General features: G+C 43.4%; 3 long non-coding RNA genes across 3 annotated transcripts; all 3 read right to left on the minus strand.

Annotated features, from left to right (window-relative positions):
• Window positions 1–1,855: 1,855 nt before the first annotated feature.
• Window positions 1,856–17,630, minus strand: LOC132591842 (uncharacterized). Its single transcript, XR_009557258.2, has 5 exons — window positions 17,278–17,630; window positions 14,751–14,853; window positions 13,722–13,845; window positions 12,269–12,530; window positions 1,856–2,159 (listed from the first exon to the last, which is right to left on the minus strand). It is a non-coding gene; the product is annotated as an uncharacterized LOC132591842 (long non-coding RNA).
• LOC132591840 (uncharacterized) lies at window positions 3,378–5,847 on the minus strand. The gene is made up of 2 exons (XR_009557256.2): window positions 4,271–5,847; window positions 3,378–3,481 (listed from the first exon to the last, which is right to left on the minus strand). It is a non-coding gene; the product is annotated as an uncharacterized LOC132591840 (long non-coding RNA).
• Window positions 6,448–11,358, minus strand: LOC132591841 (uncharacterized). The gene is made up of 4 exons (XR_009557257.2): window positions 10,115–11,358; window positions 9,242–9,344; window positions 8,205–8,328; window positions 6,448–7,023 (listed from the first exon to the last, which is right to left on the minus strand). It is a non-coding gene; the product is annotated as an uncharacterized LOC132591841 (long non-coding RNA).
• Window positions 17,631–18,979: the final 1,349 nt, after the last annotated feature.

An 18,979-nucleotide genomic window follows, 5' to 3' on the forward strand; every position in this document is an offset into this window, starting at 1 on the left:
TGAGCAAGTTTGCAGATGACACCAAATTGGGAGGGGTGGCTAACACCCCAGAGGACAGGATCACACTTCAGAATGACCTTAACAGATTAGACAACTGGGCCAAAGCAAACAAGATGAATTTTAACAAGGAGAAATGTAAAGTACTACACTTGGGCAAAAAAAATGAAAGGCACAAATACAGGATGGGAGACACCTGGCTTGAGAGCAGTACATGTGAAAAGGATCTAGGAGTCTTGGTAGACCACAAACTTGACATGAGTCAGCAGTGTGATGCAGCAGCTAAAAAAGCCAATGCAATTCTGGGCTGCATCAATAGGAGTATAGCATCTAGATCAAGGGAAGTAATAGTACCACTGTATTCTGCTCTGGTCAGACCTCACCTGGAGTACTGTGTCCAGTTCTGGGCACCACAGTTCAAGAAGGATACTGACAAGCTGGAACGTGTCCAGAAGAGGGCAACCAAAATGGTCAAAGGCCTGGAAACGATGCCTTATGAGGAACGGCTTAGGGAGCTGGGTATGTTTAGCCTGGAGAAGAGAAGGTTAAGGGGTGATATGATAACCATGTTCAAATATATAAAAGGATGTCATATAGAGGAGGGAGAAAGGTTTTCTGCTGCTCCAGAGAAGCGGACAAGGAGCAACGGATTCAAACTACAAGAAAGAAAATTCCACCTAAACATTAGGAAGAACTTCCTGACAGTAAGAGCTGTTCGGCAGTGGAATTTGCTGCCAAGGAGTGTGGTGGAGTCTCCTTCTTTGGAGGTCTTTAAGCAGAGGCTTGACAGCCATCTGTCAGGAATGCTTTGATGGTGTTTCCTGCTTGGCAGGGGGTTGGACTGGATGGCCCTTGTGGTCTCTTCCAACTCTATGATTCTATGATTTCTTTTTGGGAGTTGTAAACACTACAGAAATCTCTATATGACCACTTTACTAATGGGTTTCACAGGTTTTCCTGAATACGATATTGTGTTACTGGGACAATATTTTGAATTAGCTCCATGCTATCTAAATAATAATTATATTTATAGTGGCTTGAGGCAATATTGATGGATTGGATTCAATCTGTGACTTCAGTCTTGAGTCCCATTTTCCTTAACTCTAATGTTGACTACCATATCTGAAGAAGTGTGCGTGAACACGAAATCTCACACCAATCACAAACTTAGTTGGTCTCTAAGGCATTACTGGAAGGAATTTTTTTAATTTTGTTTTGACTACGTCAGACCAACACGGTACCTACCTGTAGCTGACTACCATTGTGGAGCACGGAATTTGCTTTCAGTGAGTTAAAATAAGAAGTGTTCTGCAGGTTTGCAGAGGGTTTGGGTGGATGGTATAATCCAAAGGTATGAATGCTAACTACCGGTAGATATTATTCATAACATCACCCACTTTCCTATTGACTTCGAGGAATCACTTAAGGACCATCTAATGCTGTCTGGCTTGTTTGTTTGTTTGTTCATTCTTTCGTTCGTTCATTTGTTAGTCTGGGAAAATGTTTGTCTTTTGCCACAACTTTGACCCATGCATTGGAAAGGGTTTAGAAACCTGCAGTCTCTTTCAGTGTGTGTCATGTGGCCAGCATGACAAAGCCGCTTCTCGTGAACCAGAGCAGCGCACAGAAATGCCGTTTACCTTCCCACTGTAGTGGAACCTATTTATCTACTTGCACTTTGACGTGCTTTCGAACTGCTAGGTTGGCAGGAGCTGGAACCGAGCAACGGGAGCTCACCCCGTCGTGAGGATTTGAACCGCTGACCGTAGACTCTGTTTAACCCACAATGCCCACAATGATGTGTTACACATGACATATATATAGAAACACACACACACACACACACACACACTAATAATAATAGTAATTTGTTTTTATTTTGACTTGATATTCTGCTGGTAAAAATGTTTGTAGTATTTCTTAAGTTTCTTTGGCTTTCTTTTTCTCAAAGAAAAGTGATTAATAAGTAGTGCTAATTATAGTAATAATTAACCAGCCCCATATTTCATGGTCTGATTGTAGAAAAGTTACAATGACAATGAGAAATATATTTTGAAACTACAAAATGCAGATTTTCCTCCTCTTTCACATATGACCCATTTGCACTTGGCCCATTTTCTCATATATATCTAACACAGAATGTACCACCATCATCTAATAACCTCCCCATCATCTAATAACTATACTGTATTCAGAAAGCAAGGGACATAAAAGAACTGCTTGTCCCTTCTGATTTGTATTATTGTCCTTGTTGTTGTTGTTAAGATGGGATCTTTAACTCATTCACAGCAGAGATTTATTTCTGGTCGTTCAGCTGCAGAAGAGCCAAAAGTGCAACCATTGGTAATGGTTGTGATAAATCTGGAATTGTTGATTCCTCAAGCAGAGATCTGGTCGTCTTCACATCACTCAGAGGCAGTACTGAAATATTTGGAGAACATAATATTGACTAAAGGGAGCAGTGTCAATTCTCAGGTACACATGACATGTTCGGTCTGTGATTCATATCGTTTGTTGCCACTGCTGTGGTGGGGAAAATAACTGTGGCATAGTTCTTGAAGGGTGAACCTGTCGTCTCCCCAGCTGCTCCCCGCAATGCCACCTCTACAGCATCCTCTTGATGAACAGGAGGCACTGCTGGTTTCCTCCCACCCGTGTTCCCAGCGTAGATCTTCACTCGCCCCTTCTTGCCTGACTGGGGAGGCGCTATTTTGTGTCGGGGCCAAAATGTCTTAAGCCAGCCCTGCCTGCACATTTCCCATTACCAACCACAACAGGGGTGACACTCACACTCACACTCGCACCCCACCTCCCTTGACCCTGTGCCGAAAAATGTGGCATTCATATGAAGCCGTGTGTTTATGTGTGTTGTGTTCATTATTATTACGTTACACAGCAACTATAATACAGACGACATGTTCCGATTTCGAAACTTGGCGGAGGACATTCAAACGCGATGCACATACCACCGAATAAATGACATGTTATAAAACCACGGGTCTCAGTTCTTCCTGCAAATGAGCAGAACTCAATAAAGTAAGTAGGTAGGTAGGTAGGTAGGTAGGTTCAGATCTCTATCTGTCACTTTGGTAAGCAACCTGAATTGCTCCAAGTAGTTCTGTTGTCTGTAGAATGGCGCCTTCACTGTGGAATGCTGCAGGGATGAAGTGGATCCCCCAAACTCTGAATATTTACACAAAACAACAGAGCTTGCACATCCAGAGCTTTGAAGTCTATAATCAGCCATTCACTGATGTTAGGGAGCTCAATTTCTTCTCTACACCACCTGATTCTCAAGACTGTCAGGGTATGGACCTTTTTTTTTTTTAATAAATCCCTGTTCCCCAACAGAGCTCAGGAAATTCTTAAGTAATAACATACCTGGATTGAGAAAGATTGTGAATGTGAAGAGAGACAGAAGAACATATCGGGTTTTCATCATTATCATAAGGCCGAGGCAGAATGCTCAGTTGGGAACTTTATACTGAACATAAGAGAAACAATAGAAAACACTTTTTTAAAAAAGAAATAGTGGTGGTAGGCATACTGCAGGTTGGTATGTATTCTTTGCAAGAAACTCAAATTCACCTACAAAACCACTTTCAGAATGAAAAAACAGACTGAATCTGAGAACATTCTGTGCCTATAACTTTGTTTCCCAACAACAGGTGACGAAGCAACCTTTTTATATATCTGTCTTACAAAGCAAAAATACCACAAGGTAAAAAGATGATTAAGCAACAATACAATAATATATGAGACTGGTAAACTTAAAAACACAAAGGAACCCAGAAAAAGCAAATGTCAAAGCCCTGTGCTTTACTAATATCTAATTAATACATCTTACAGCGGTCAACCCAGTTTCTTAATCATACATACATACATACATATATCTAGTCTCTGTGTTTGTTTCTTAGACCTTATGTAAATTCAAAGAGTCACAGAATTGTATACAGTGGTACCTCGACTGCCAAAAACCAAAGCAAAAATTTGAGTCTTGTCTGAATTTATTTAAGGGGGAGGTTAAAGGTCTAAACACACAAATGCACCGAATGGCTGCAGGATACTTTATTTTCACAGCTAGTTCTCAGAGCAGAATTAGAAGCCACTCCCCCTTCTTTTAAATGTTTTGTTTGCTACAACACACAAGGAAATCTTCCATATTCTCCATAACTGGCAAACAGCAGAGAGTGTTAAGTGCCAATGGGCTCAGAAGAAAGTTGTGCTGGAAAGACTCTCCTTGCAGTCCAAGTTATCCCCAGCCCATTCCTACCTTTTCCCAGCAATACACAGATGGCCTTTTCTGGTAAGTAGTTGGAATAGAAACTGGAGTCAACTTGAGAAAATTTGTAGCTCTGCACGTAACTTCTTGCTGGTGGTGGGTTAGAGAGAGTGATGAAAGTTTCTTCTGCTGAATTCGGCTTGGCAGAAAGCTTTTTATAAGCACAGGGTGTATTGTGGCAGGAAGGATCCCCCCAGACTCCTTGCATATGATTGGGTCAAGCTGACAATGAGTCCAGATGCAAGGAGGGACTATGCAGTGCTCAGACCAAAATGAAATGAAACATTTGATTGACTCCCTGACCCCATAAGGTGGACCTTCATAACTTCTTTCCCCCTCAGTCTCACCCAAGCCTGCAAGCACCTGAACTAGGGACCCTGTACAAAACCACCCTCAATCTCCCCCATTGAGCGAGTCTTCCCACATTGGATTCCCTGTTTTGAGACAATTGAAATGGGCAAATTCTGATACAGACAGAACTGATTTCCACCTTTCCTACAAATGACGCCATCAGTTCTAAGCTTCCTGTCGGAAATCACAATGTTCTAAAAGACACAGCACAGGTGTCCGCAGTTTCTACGTACCAAAATTGGTAAAGAATATGAGGGATTATGTATTTAGAACTGTAATTCTTTATGTGGGAGAGAAAATATAATATGTGTTTGAATAGGAATACAGTATACATTTACAAAGGAGCCTTTGGAAGCCTATGTGATCTATGACTTCTTCTTCTTCTTCTTCTTCTTCTTCTTCTTCTTCTTCTTCTTCTTCTTCTTCTTCTTCTTCTTCTTCTTCTTCTTCTTCTTCTATAATTCGTAGCCGAGTAAGATTGTCTTACATAAACATGGTTTTACCAATGAGTCTGTGAGTTACTGTGGAGGCCAATTCTGGATCCACACATCCTTCCACAGTGGGGCATTTGTTTCTGGGCGGGAGTTGATCACAGTGTGGATTTGCCAAGTGTGCCTTTCTCTTAGCATGTTTCTCCCTTGTGTCCTGAGTTTGACTATCTTCAAAGCGCATGACACCTTTGGTAAGGACTGTTCTCCAATTGGAGTGCACACAGGCAAGTATTTCCCAATTGTTGGTGTTTATACTACTTTTTTTTATAGATTTGTTGACCACCAGCATTATGCTTTCCAAATCTATGTGGTCTATGTAGTCCAGTACTGACAGGAATGACTGGCAGCAGCTCTCCAGTGTTTCAGGTGTAGCAGCTGTGATTGGACCTGTGAGCCACTTCATGCCCAGCATCTCTTTTCCATTGAGCTATTGACCTAAGCCAACTGCCCTTCTAGTGCAGCATCCTGTGCTTACACTGGCCAATCAGATGCTTTTGGGAAACTTTGTGAAGATGCTTGTGCAAGCGGGGCCACAGTTCAAGAGCACTCTACACTTCTCAAGTTTCCAGCAATTAGTAGTCAGAAAGGTTGCTGCCGCGGACCATGGAGAAAGAATATAGTCATCATGGATAGTAGACATTGATAGTCTTCTCCTCCATGAATTTGTTTCTTCTTTGTTGATACCATTCTTTCTGGGAGTTGTAAACACTACACTGATCTCTATTTGACCACCAAGGGCGTACCCACCACGGGGCCAGTTAGGGCAGCTGCCCTACTCTAGAAGCCAGCTGCCCCCCCCACAAGGGCGTACCCACCGCGGGGAAAGTGGGGGCCGCAGGCTGCCCCTCCCTAGAAGCCGGGCTGGTGGGCAGAGGCAAATGGGACAATTTTGGGACGGTTGACGTGGCTGTAATGCTTCATGGATGCTTTGGAAAAACTTCAAACATTTCACCCACCCACCCACCATCAGTGAGTTAAAATAAGAAGTGTTCTGCAGGTTTGCAGAGGGTTCGGGTGGGTGGTATAATCAAAAGGTATGAATGGTAACTACATATTATTGATAAGATCACCCACTTTCCTATTTACTTCGAGGGATCACTTAAGGACCATCTAATGCCGTCTGGCCTATTTGTTTGTTTGTTTGTCTGGCAAAATGTTGTCTTTTCCCACAACTTCGACCCATGCATTGGACAGGATTTAAAAACCTGCAATCTCTTTCAGTGTGTGTGATGTGTTAACACACAGATACACACACATTATATATATATATATATATATATATATATATATATATATATATATATATACACACACCACAAATACTAATACGTTTTTAGGTTTTTATTTTGAATGGTATTCTGCTGGTGATAATATTTGCACTATTTCTTAAGTTTCTTTGGCTTTCTTTTTGTCAAAGAAAAGTGATTAATAAGTAGGGCTAATCATAGTAATAATAAACCAGCCCAATATTTTATGGTCTGATTGTAGAAAATTTACAATGAAAATGAAAAATATATTTTCAAACTACAAAATGCAGATTTTCCTCCCCTTCAACATATGACCCATTTGCACTTGGCCCATTTTCATATATATATATATATATATATATATATATATATATATATATATATATGAATGAACCACCATCATCTAATAACTATATTCAGAAAGCAAGGGACATGATGAACTGTTTGTCCCTTCTGATTTGTATTATTGTCCTTGTTGTCCTTGTTGTTGTTGTTGTTAAGATGGGATCTTTAACTCATTCCCAGCAGAGATTTATTTCTGGTCTTTCAGCTGCAGAAGAGCCAAAAGTGCATTCTTGGCAACGGTTGTGATAAGGCTGGAATTGTTGATTCCTTAAGCAGAGATCTCGTGTCTTCCCATCACTCATAGGCAGCACTGAAATATTGGGAGAACATAATATTGACTAAAGGGAGGGGTGTCAATTCTCAGTTACACATGCCCTGTTCAGTCTCTGTTTCAAAATCAAATAATGGATGTTTGAGGCTTTATTCTGGGCAGGTTTAGCATTTAGCCAGGGGTGGAAGAAAGAGGGTGGGTGGGGACCTTTTGCCCTGGGTGTCTTCACTGAGTGGGGTGACATTTGGTCCGCCGCCTGCCCATGACTTCTGAGCCTATCACGAGTCATTGGGGGAAGCGGGGAACTGTACCACTTTCCCGGAGGCATCCCCCCATTCCCCCTTTGTTTTGACAGCTGGGGGAGGCTTGGGAGTCATGGGCAGGTGGCACGCCGAATGTCCGCCATTGCTGACTCGCTCCACCCCCATTGGTGGCTCCCTCCATCCCTAGCTGCAGGGCGTGCACACCGGTCCGTACACCAAAGCAGCTATCCCTCCATGCCCTGCCACCTCGGGAACATGTCCCACCCTCCTCAGGAGCGCGCCGGCCATTGGCAGCCCGCTGCATGTGCTCCGCCGCTGCATTTAGCAACAGGCTGGAGGGTTGTCTGACCTGTGTCCACAGACTCTGAAACATATTTGGTGAAGGAGAGGAAAAGAGGGCTTTGATGGGACTAGCCCTACTCCTCACCCCTGTATGACTTTGCTCACCTCCACACAGGGCCAGCCCACCCATGAGGCAAGGTGTGAGGTGACTGCCTTGGGTGGCAGGATCCAAAGGGGCAGCAGATTTGACCACAAGGAACATATCGTTTGTTGCTGCTGCTGTGGTGGGGAAAATAACTGTGACATAGTACTTCAAGGGTGAACCTGTCGTCTCCCCAGCTGTTCCCTGCAATGCCACCTCTACAGCATCCTCTTGATGTATAGGAGGCACTGCTGGTTTCCTCCCACCCGTGTTCCCAGCGTAGATCTTCACTCGCCCCTTCTTGCCTGACTGGGGAGGTGCAATTTTGTGTCGGGGCCAAAATGTCTCAGGCCAGCCCAGCCTGCACATTTCCCACTACCAACCACCACAGGGGTGACACTCCCACTTGCATCCCACCTCCCTTGACCTTGTCCTGAATAATGTGACATCCATGTGAAATTGTGTGTGTGTGTGTGTGTGTGTGTGTTTGTGTGTGTGTCTGTGTGTGTGTGTGTTGCGTTCATTATTCTTACATTGCACAGCAGAACACAAACGGACGACATTCTCCGATCTGGAAACGTGGCGGAGTACACACAACCGGGAAGCACACAGCACTGAATAAATGACATGTTGCTGTATCACGGATTTCAGTTTTTCCTGCAAGTGAGCAAAACTCAGTAAAGTGATTAGGTAGGTAGGTAGGTAGGTAGGTAGGTAGGTAGGTAGGTAGATGTCCTGGCTAGAAGAATTGGCTCAGATCTCTATCTGTCACTTTGGTAAGCAACCCGAATTGCTCCAAGTGGTTCTGTAGTCTGGACAATGGCGCCTTCACTATAGGATGCTGCAAGGATGAAGTTCATTCCCCAAACTCTGAATATTTACACAAAGCTACAGTGCTTGCACATCCAGAGCTTTGAAGTCTACAATCAGCCATTCACTGATGTTTCAGAGCTCAAATTCTTCTCTACACCACCTGATTCCCAAGAATGGATGTCAGGGTATGCACCAGCTCTGGATGAGGTCACTCTCCTCTGAAGAACAGGTGCGTGCATAGGTTGGAGTGCTTCTGGTTCCACAGCTGTCACATTTGGCCATAGTAATGCCCAGTGGCTTCCATCAGCTTTGGCTAGTGACCTAGCTGCTCTCCTCTCTGAACAGGGATAGACCCACATCTGGTATGTAAGATTACTGCAAGGAATTCTACATGGAGCTGCCTTTGGAGATATGATGGAAACTGCAGCTAGTGCAAATTGCTGACCAGGATAAGAGGTTCTGAGCATATCACTCATCAATCTTGGTAGGACCATACCGGCTATCAATGTTTTTCTGAGCTCAATTAGTTTCTGCATCCCAATACCGGGGATTATAGGTTGGGGGAATGCTGGTGCCCCCAAGACCTATTTGCAGGCTACACAGAGGAATATGATAGACCATGTAGAGAACAGGATGATGAAGTAGGTGGACCTTTGGCAGTTCTCATCTAATTTTATTCCAATATTGTATAGCCTAAACCTTTTTATAAATCCCTGTTCCCCAACAGAGCTCAGGAAATTCTTAAGTAATAACATACCTGGATTGAGAAAGATTGTGAATGTGAAGAGAGACAGAAGAACATATCGGGTTTTCATCATTATCATAAGGCCGAGGCAGAATGCTCAGTTGGGAACTTTATACTGAACATAAGAGAAACAATAGAAAACACTTTTTTTAAAAAGAAATAGTGGTGGTAGGCATACTGCAGGTTGGTATGTATTCTTTGCAAGAAACTCAAATTCACCTACAAAACCACTTTCAGAATGAAAGAACAGACTGAATCTGAGAACATTCTGTGCCTGTAACTTTGTTTCCAACAACAGGTGACGAAGCAACCTTTTTATATATCTGTCTTACAAAGCAAAAATACCACAAGGTAAAAAGATGATTAAGCAACAATACAATAATATATGAGACTGGTAAACTTAAGAACACAAAGGAACCAAGAAAAAGCAAATGGCAAAGCCCTATGCTTTCCAATATCTAATTAATACCTCTTACAGCGGTCAACCCAGTTTCTTAATCATACATACATACATATATCTAGTCTCTGTGTTTGTTTCTTAGATCTTATGTAAATTCAAAGAGTCATAGAATTGTATACAGTGGTACCTCGACTGCCAAAAACCAAACCAAAAATTTGAGTCTTGTCTGAATTTATTTAAGGTCTAAACACACAAATGCACCGAATGGCGGCAGGATACTTTATTTTCACAGCTAGTTCTCAGAGCAGAATTAGAAGCCACTCCCCCTTCTTTTAAGTGTTTCGTTTACTACAACACACAAGGAAATCTTCCATATTCTCCATAACTGGCAAACAGCAGAGAGTGTTAAGTGCCAATGGGCTCAGAAGAAAGTTCTGATGGAAAGACTCTCCCTGCAGTCCAAGTTATCCCCAGCCCATTCCTACCTTTTCCCAGCAATACACAGATGGCCTTTTCTGGTAAGTAGTTGGAATAGAAACTGGAGTCAACTTGAGGAAATTTGTAGCTCTGCACGTAACTTCTTGCTGGTGGTGGGTTAGAGAGAGTGATGAAAGTTTCTTCTGCTGAATTCGGCTTGGCAGGAAGCTTTTTATAAGCACAGGGTGTCTTGTGGCAGGAAGGATCCCCCCAGACTCCTTGCATATGATTGGGTCAAGCTGACAATGAGTCCAGATGCAAGGAAGAACTATGCAGTGCTCAGACCAAAATGAAATGAAACATTTGATTCACTCCCTGACCCCATAAAGTGGACCTTCATAACTTCTTTCCCCCTCAGTCTCACCCAAGCCTGGAAGCACCTGAACTAGGGACCCTGTACAAAACCACCCTCAATCTCCCCCATTGAGCGAGTCTTCCCACATTGGATTCCCTGTTTTGAGACAATTGAAATGGGCAAATTCTGATACAGACAGAACTGATTTCCACCTTTCCTACAAATGACGTCATCAGTTCTAAGCTTCCTGCCGGAAATCACAACGTTCTAAAAGACACAGCACAGGTGTCCGCAGTTTATAAGTACCAAAATTGGTAAAGAATATGAGGGATTATGTATTTAGAACTGTAATTCTTTATGTGGGAGAGAAAATATAATATGTGTTTGAATAGGAATACAGTATACATTTACAAAGGAGCCTTTGGAAGCCTATGTGATCTATGACTTCTTCTTCTTCTTCTTCTTCTTCTTCTTCTTCTTCTTCTTCTTCTTCTTCTTCTTCTTCTTTAATAATTCGTAGCCGAGTAAGATTGTCTTACATAAACATGGTTTTAACAATGAGTCTGTGAGTTACTGTGGAGGCCAATTCTGGATCCACACATCCTTCCACAGTGGGGCATTTGTTTCTGGGCGGGAGTTGATCACAGTGTGGATTTGCCAAGTGTGCCTTTCTCTTAGCATGTTTCTCCCTTGTGTCCTGAGTTTGACTATCTTCAAAGCGCATGACACCCTTGGTAAAGACTGTTCTCCAATTGGAGTGCACACAGGCAAGTATTTCCCAATTGTTGGAGTTTATACTACATTTTTTTTAGATTTGTTGACCACCAGCATTATGCTTTCCAAATCTATGTGGTCTATGTAGTCCAGTACTGGCAGGAATGACTGGCAGCAGCTCTCCAGTGTTTCAGGTGTAGCAGCTGTGATTGGACCTGTGAGCCACTTCATGCCCAGCATCTCTTTTCCATTGAGCTATTGACCTAAGCCAATTGCCCTTCTAGTGCAGCATCTTGTGCTTACATTGGCCAATCAGATGCTTTTTGGAAACTTTGTGAAGATGCTTGTGCAAGCGGGGCCACAGTTCAAGAGCACTCTACACTTCTCAAGTTTCCAGCAATTAGTAGTCAGAAAGGTTGCTGCCGCGGACCATGGAGAAAGAATATAGTCATCATGGATAGTAGACATTGATAGTCTTCTCCTCCATGAATTTGTTTCTTCTTTGTTGATACCATTCTTTCTGGGAGTTGTAAACACTACACTGATCTCTATTTGACCACTCTATTAATGGGTATCACAGGTTCTCCTGAATACGATATTCTGTTACTGGGACAATATTTTGAAATAACTCCATGCTATTTAAAGAAGAAGAAAAAATTTATCATGGCTTGAGGCAATATTGTTGGATTGAATTCACTCTGCAGCTTCAGTCTTGAGTTCTATTTTCATTAACTCTAATCGTAACTACCATTGTGGAGCACGGAATTTGCTGTCAATTCTCCAGGCAAATGGGACAATTTTGGGACGGTTGACGTGGCTGTAATGCTTCATGGATGCTTTGGAAAAACTTCAAACATTTCACCCACCCACCCACCATCAGTGAGTTAAAATAAGAAGTGTTCTGCAGGTTTGCAGAGGGTTCGGGTGGGTGGTATAATCAAAAGGTATGAATGGTAACTACATATTATTGATAAGATCACCCACTTTCCTTTTGACTTCGAGGGATCACTTAAGGACCATCTAATGCCGTCTGGCCTATTTGTTTGTTTGTCTGGCAAAATGTTGTCTTTGCCCATTTTCACACATACACACAGACACACACACACACACACACACACACACACAAAGGAATGTGCCACCATCATATAATAACCTACCCATCATCTAATAACTATGTTCAGAAAGCAAGGGACATAAAAGGAAGCATTTGTCCCTTCTGATTTGTATTATTGTCCTTGTTGTCCTTCTTGTTGTTGTTAAGATGGGATCTTTAACTCATTCACAGCAGAGATTTATTTCTGGTCTTTCAGCTGCAGAAGAGCCAAAAGTGCATTCTTGGCAACGGTCGTGATAAGGCTGGAATTGTTGATTCCTCAAGCAGAGATCTCGTGTCTTCCCATCACTCATAGGCAGTACTGAAATATTTGGAGAACATAATATTGACTAAAGGGAGGGGTGTCAATTCTCAGTTACACATGCCCTGTTCAGTCTCTGTTTCAAAATCAAATAATGGATGTTTGAGGCTTTATTCTGGGCAGGTTTAGCATTTAGCCAGGGGTGGAAGAAAGAGGGTGGGTGGGGACCTTTTGCCCTGGGTGTCTTCACTGAGTGGGGTGACATTTGGTCCGCCGCCTGCCCATGACTTCTGAGCCTATCACGAGTCATTGGGGGAAGCGGGGAACTGTACCACTTTCCCGGAGGCATCCCCCCATTCCCCCTTTGTTTTGACAGCTGGGGGAGGCTTGGGAGTCATGGGCAGGTGGCACGCCGAATGTCCGCCATTGCTGACTCGCTCCACCCCCATTGGTGGCTCCCTCCATCCCTAGCTGCAGGGCGTGCACACCGGTCCGTACACCAAAGCAGCTATCCCTCCATGCCCTGCCACCTCGGGAACATGTCCCACCCTCCTCAGGAGCGCGCCGGCCATTGGCAGCCCGCTGCATGTGCTCCGCCGCTGCATTTAGCAACAGGCTGGAGGGTTGTCTGACCTGTGTCCACAGACTCTGAAACATATTTGGTGAAGGAGAGGAAAAGAGGGCTTTGATGGGACTAGCCCTACTCCTCACCCCTGTATGACTTTGCTCACCTCCACACAGGGCCAGCCCACCCATGAGGCAAGGTGTGAGGTGACTGCCTTGGGTGGCAGGATCCAAAGGGGCAGCAGATTTGACCACAAGGAACATATCGTTTGTTGCTGCTGCTGTGGTGGGGAAAATAACTGTGACATAGTACTTCAAGGGTGAACCTGTCGTCTCCCCAGCTGTTCCCTGCAATGCCACCTCTACAGCATCCTCTTGATGTATAGGAGGCACTGCTGGTTTCCTCCCACCCGTGTTCCCAGCGTAGATCTTCACTCGCCCCTTCTTGCCTGACTGGGGAGGTGCTATTTTGTGTCGGGGCCAAAATGTCTCAGGCCAGCCCAGCCTGCACATTTCCCACTACCAACCACCACAGGGGTGACACTCCCACTTGCATCCCACCTCCCTTGACCTTGTCCTGAATAATGTGACATCCATGTGAAATTGTGTGTGTGTGTGTGTTTGTTTGTGTGTGTGTGTGTGTGTGTGTGTGTGTGTGTGTGTGTGTGTTGCGTTCATTATTCTTACATTGCACAGCAGAACACAAACGGACGACATTCTCCGATCTGGAAACGTGGCGGAGTACACACAACCGGGAAGCACATACCACTGAATAAATGACATGTTGCTTTATCACGGATTTCAGTTTTTCCTGCAAGTGAGCAAAACTCAATAAGGTAATTAGGTAGGTAGGTAGGTAGGTAGGTAGGTAGGTAGATGTCCTGGCTAGAAGAATTGGCTCAGATCTCTATCTGTCACTTTGGTAAGCAACCTGAATTGCTCCAAGTGGTTCTGTAGTCTGGACAATGGCGCCTTCACTATAGGATGCTGCAAGGATGAAGTTCATTCCCCAAACTCTGAATATTTACACAAAGCTACAGTGCTTGCACATCCAGAGCTTTGAAGTCTACAATCAGCCATTCGCTGATGTTTCAGAGCTCAAATTCTTCTCTACACCACCTGATTCCCAAGAATGGATGTCAGGGTATGCACCAGCTCTGGATGAGGTCACTCTCCTCTGAAGAACAGGTGCGTGCATAGGTTGGAGTGCTTCTGGTTCCACAGCTGTCACTTTTGGCCTTAGTAGTGCCCAGTGGCTTCCATCAGTTTTGGCTAGTGACCTAGCTGCTCTCCTCTCTGAACAGGGATAGACCCACATCTGGTATGTAAGATTACTGCAAGGAATTCTACATGGAGCTGCCTTTGGAGATATGATGGAAACTGCAGCTAGTGCAAATTGCTGACCAGGATAAGAGGTTCTGAGCATATCACTCATCAATCTTGGTAGGACCATACTGGCTATCAATGTTTTTCTGAGCTCAATTAGTTTCTGCATCCCAATACCGGGGATTATGGGTTGGGGGAATGCTGGTGCCCCCAAGACCTATTTGCAGGCTACACAGAGGAATATGATAGACCATGTAGAGAACAGGATGATGAAGTAGGTGGACCTTTGGCAGTTCTCATCTAATTTTATTCCAATATTGTATAGCCTAAACCTTTTTATAAATCCCTGTTCCCCAACAGAGCTCAGGAAATTCTTAAGTAATAACATACCTGGATTGAGAAAGATTGTGAATGTGAAGAGAGACAGAAGAACATATCGGGTTTTCATCATTATCATAAGGCCGAGGCAGAATGCTCAGTTGGGAACTTTATACTGAACATAAGAGAAACAATAAAAAAAAACTTTTTAAAAAAAGAAATAGTGATGGTAGGCATACTTCAGGCTGGTATGTATTCTTTGCAAGAAACTCAAATTCACCTACAAAACCACTTTCAGAATGAAAAAAACAGACTGAATCTGAGAACATTCTGTGCCTATAACTTTGTTTCCAACAACAGGTGACGAAGCAAACTTTTTATATATCTGTCTTACAAAGCAAAAATTCCACAAGATAAAAAGATGATTAAGCAGCAATACAATAATATATGAGACTGGTAAACTTAAGAACACAAAGGAACCAAGAAAAAGCAAATGTCAAAGCCCTGTGCTTTACTAATATCTTATTAATACCTCTTATAGCGGTCAACCCAGTTTCTTAATTAAACATAAATAAATCTTGTCTCTGTGTTTTTTTCTTAGATCTTATGTAAATTCAAAGATTCATAGAATTGTATAGAAGGGACCACAAGTGTCATCTAATCCAACCCCATGCAATGTAGGAATCTATTTTGTCCAACACGGGGTTCAAATCTATAACCCTGATATTTCTTATTCTTATTCTTATTGATTGCCTTTATATACCACCCTATCTTTGGAGGTGTCAGGGTGAATATTAAGAGCCCCGTTCTCTACAAGCTGGGCTATCCCAATTCCTAAATCATAAGTTAGTTTCACCATTGCTGCAGGGCCCCATATTTTTATATACCATTATTTGGGAGCAGAAACTATGATAGCTCTCCAACTCCCTAAGTCTCATTTCAGGTCTGAGGAAAAGTGATTTTGTTTTAAATAAAAAAATTCCTTCAGTAGCACCTTAAAGACCAACTAAGTTTTTATTTTGGTATGAGCTTTCGTGTGCATGCACACTTCTTCAGATACAGTGAAATAGGGGTCCCCAGGCACTTATATAGAGAAGGGGTGGGGAGGGGTGGGGATGGGGAGGGGAGGGGGGATCACTCAGAAGGGTGGTGGAAGTGGGTGACTGATAGCTGTTGATGACCGAAAATGACTGCAAATGGTTTTGCATGAAAAAGCAAGGGTTGAGATGGCTGAAGATCGCTTATCATGTATAATGAGATAAGAATCCGATATCTCTGTTCAAACCAGGTCCCTCCATGGTTTTGAGCTTGGTCATAAGTTGTAATTCAGCAACTTCTCTTTCCAGTCTATTTCTGAAATTCTTTTGTAGTAAGACAGCTACTTTGAGATCTTGTATAGAATGTCCTGGGAGATTGTTTTGATATTGTTTTGATATTTGATATTTGATATTGTTTTGATATTCTTGTATAGAATGTCCTGGGAGATTGTTTTGATATTGTCCTGATTTTGTTTTGATATTGTTAAAAGGTCATCAGTCAAAAGCCATGCCAAACTACTGTGAGTGATTCAGGGTTCTATCAGTAATTCCTAATCTACCCTTGGTCCACCCCTGATTTTTTTGTTTTACCATTTTTCAGATTGCAAAATATTAAACTATGTAAGCCGTAGGAGATGGGTGTCCTGCTAGAAGAGTGTTCCGGCAAATGTCTAGCGAAATATTAGATGTTTTCCTTATGTCTGGAGCAGCATAGGGAGTTTAACACATATGGAAGAAGGTGTGGAGAGTCACAATTGCAAGCCCGACATTCATGTAGCAAATATGCCGGAACACTCACCTACCTCTCCCTATATTTCGGGTCTATGCTTGACCTTGCTATGCCATCGTGCATGTCGTTGGGACAGGGGCACGGCAGGAATTTCCCCCACTTGGCTGATTGGCTGGTGCAATTTGGGTTTCGCCTGCCATTTAGTAAATTGTCACAACTTCTAAGGTAGCGGATAGGCTCTGGTTCGGGTGATAGGGATGGGCATTGGCTCTCGCCATCCCTATGTGAAGGGTATTCCATTAAAGGAATCAAAGGACACAATGGTTTGGTCAACCCTGAGAGGGGTTGTGCCCATGCCCAAATCAAGGGGGACACCTGGGTTGTGGACTAGCCTGACCCCGGCTTTCCACTCTCCCAGGTGTTCACCCTAGGCTGACCTATGCTGTTGCCCTGGGTCAGTGCTACCTGCCATGGTGCAGTAAGCTAGTCGAACCAGGGCCTTTGCAACCACTCACTTGACGTAATCAATAAAGTTGTGGCCTAAATTCTGCCAAAAACCAAAGCGAAAATTTGAGTCTTGTCTGAATTTATTTAAGGGGGAGGTTAAAGGAATAGGTGCAGGATTTTTTATTTTCACAGCTAGTTGTCAGAGCAGCAAAACAAGCCACTCCACCTTCTTTTAAATGTTTCGTTTGCCACAGCACACAAGGAAATCTTCCATATTCTCCATAACTGGCAAACAGCAGAGAGTGTTAAGTGCCAATGGGCTCAGAAGAAAGTTCTGATGGAAAGACTCTCCCTGCTGTCCAAGATATCCCCAGCCCATTCCTACCTTCTCCCAGCAATACACAGGTGGCCTTTTCAGGTAAGTGGTTGAATGAGAAACAGGAGTCAACTTGAGAAAATTTGTAGCTCTGCACGTAACTTCTTGCTGGTGGTGGGTTAGAGAGAGTGATGAAAGTTTCTTCTGCTGAATTCGGCTTGGCAGGAAGCTTTTTATAAGCACAGGGTGTCTTGTGGCAGGAAGGATCCCCCCAGACTCCTTGCATATGATTGGGTCAAGCTGACAATGAGTCCAGATGCAAGGAAGAACTATGCAGTGCTCAGACCAAAATGAAATGAAACATTTGATTCACTCCCTGACCCCATAAAGTGGACCTTCATAACTTCTTTCTCTCCCAGTCTCACCCAAGCCTGCAAGCACCTGAACTAGGGACCCTGTACAAAACCACCCTCAATCTCCCCCATTGAGCGAGTCTTCCCACATTGGATTCCCTGACCAACGTCTGTTTTGAGACATTTGAAGTGGGCAAATTCTGATACAGACGGAACTGATTTGCACCTTTCCTACAAATGATGTCATCAGTTCTTAGCTTCCATCCAGAAATCACAACTTTCTAAAAGACACAGCACAGGTGTCCGCAGTTTCTAAGTACCAAAATTGGTAAAGAATATGAGGGATAATGTATTTGGAACTGTAATTCTTTATGTGGGAGAGAAAATATAATCTGTGTTTGAATAGGAATACAGGATACATTTACAAAGGAGCCTTTGCAAGCCTATGTGATCTATGACTTCTTCTTCTGCAATAATTCGTAGCCGAGTAAGATTGTCTTACATAAACATGGTTTTAATTGTTGGTGTTTATACAACATATTTTTTTTGATTTGCATGTGGAGGTCCCCAAAACCACCCCTCAAATAACTTACACCATAGACAGAATTTCTGTTTAATTGTTTTTGGCATGAATTTGGCCACAACTTATATTGAAATACAAATATAAACTAAATGAGTGGTTGCATAGGCATTGGTTCTCCAACTGTCACCTAAGGACAGAAATTGTCAACAAGGGGAAACCCTACAGGGAGAGACAGGTAGTCGGATGCAATAGGCTCTCCCCTCTCCCCTCAGGCTCCCAGGGGCTCATGTGTGTTGCTGGCCCCCGACCGGGGTTATGGACACTGCATAGAGTCCCTGTATTCCTGACCGGAATTTCCCCAACACTCAGGCATTAACTCAAGGGGCCAACACAGTCAACAGACCCCATATACAACCAATAGCCAATGCCTAACCACCAACCTTGCAAGTTGTGACTATTTGCTATGCAGTAGGCAAAAACCAGATGGCACCAGCCAATCAGCCAAATAGAAAAATTCCTACCAGGCCCTTGAATACAGGCGACCCCATGAGAAGAAGAAGAGTTTGTATTTGATATCCTGCTTTATCACTACTCAAAGGAGTCTCAAAGCGGCTAACAATCTCCTTTCCCCTCCCCCCCCCACAACAGACACCCTGTGAGGTGGGTGGGACTGAGAGACTTCAGAGAAGTGTGACTATCCCAAGGTCACCCAGCAGCTGCATGTGGAGGAGCGGAGACGTGAAGCCGGTTCCCCAGATTACAAGTCTACTGCTCTTAACCACTACACCACACTGGCAGTGTGAGAGGCACAGCAATGTCAACACAGAGGCCTAAAAACAGTGGAGGGAGGGTGGGGATCCGAAAACGCAGCCAAAGCGAAAGAGAAACATTTCTC

The sequence above is a fragment of the Zootoca vivipara genome, chromosome 3 (assembly GCF_965207765.1).
Source record: "Zootoca vivipara chromosome 3, rZooViv2.hap1.1, whole genome shotgun sequence".
In the NCBI taxonomy this organism is placed as follows: Eukaryota; Metazoa; Chordata; class Lepidosauria; order Squamata; family Lacertidae; genus Zootoca; species Zootoca vivipara.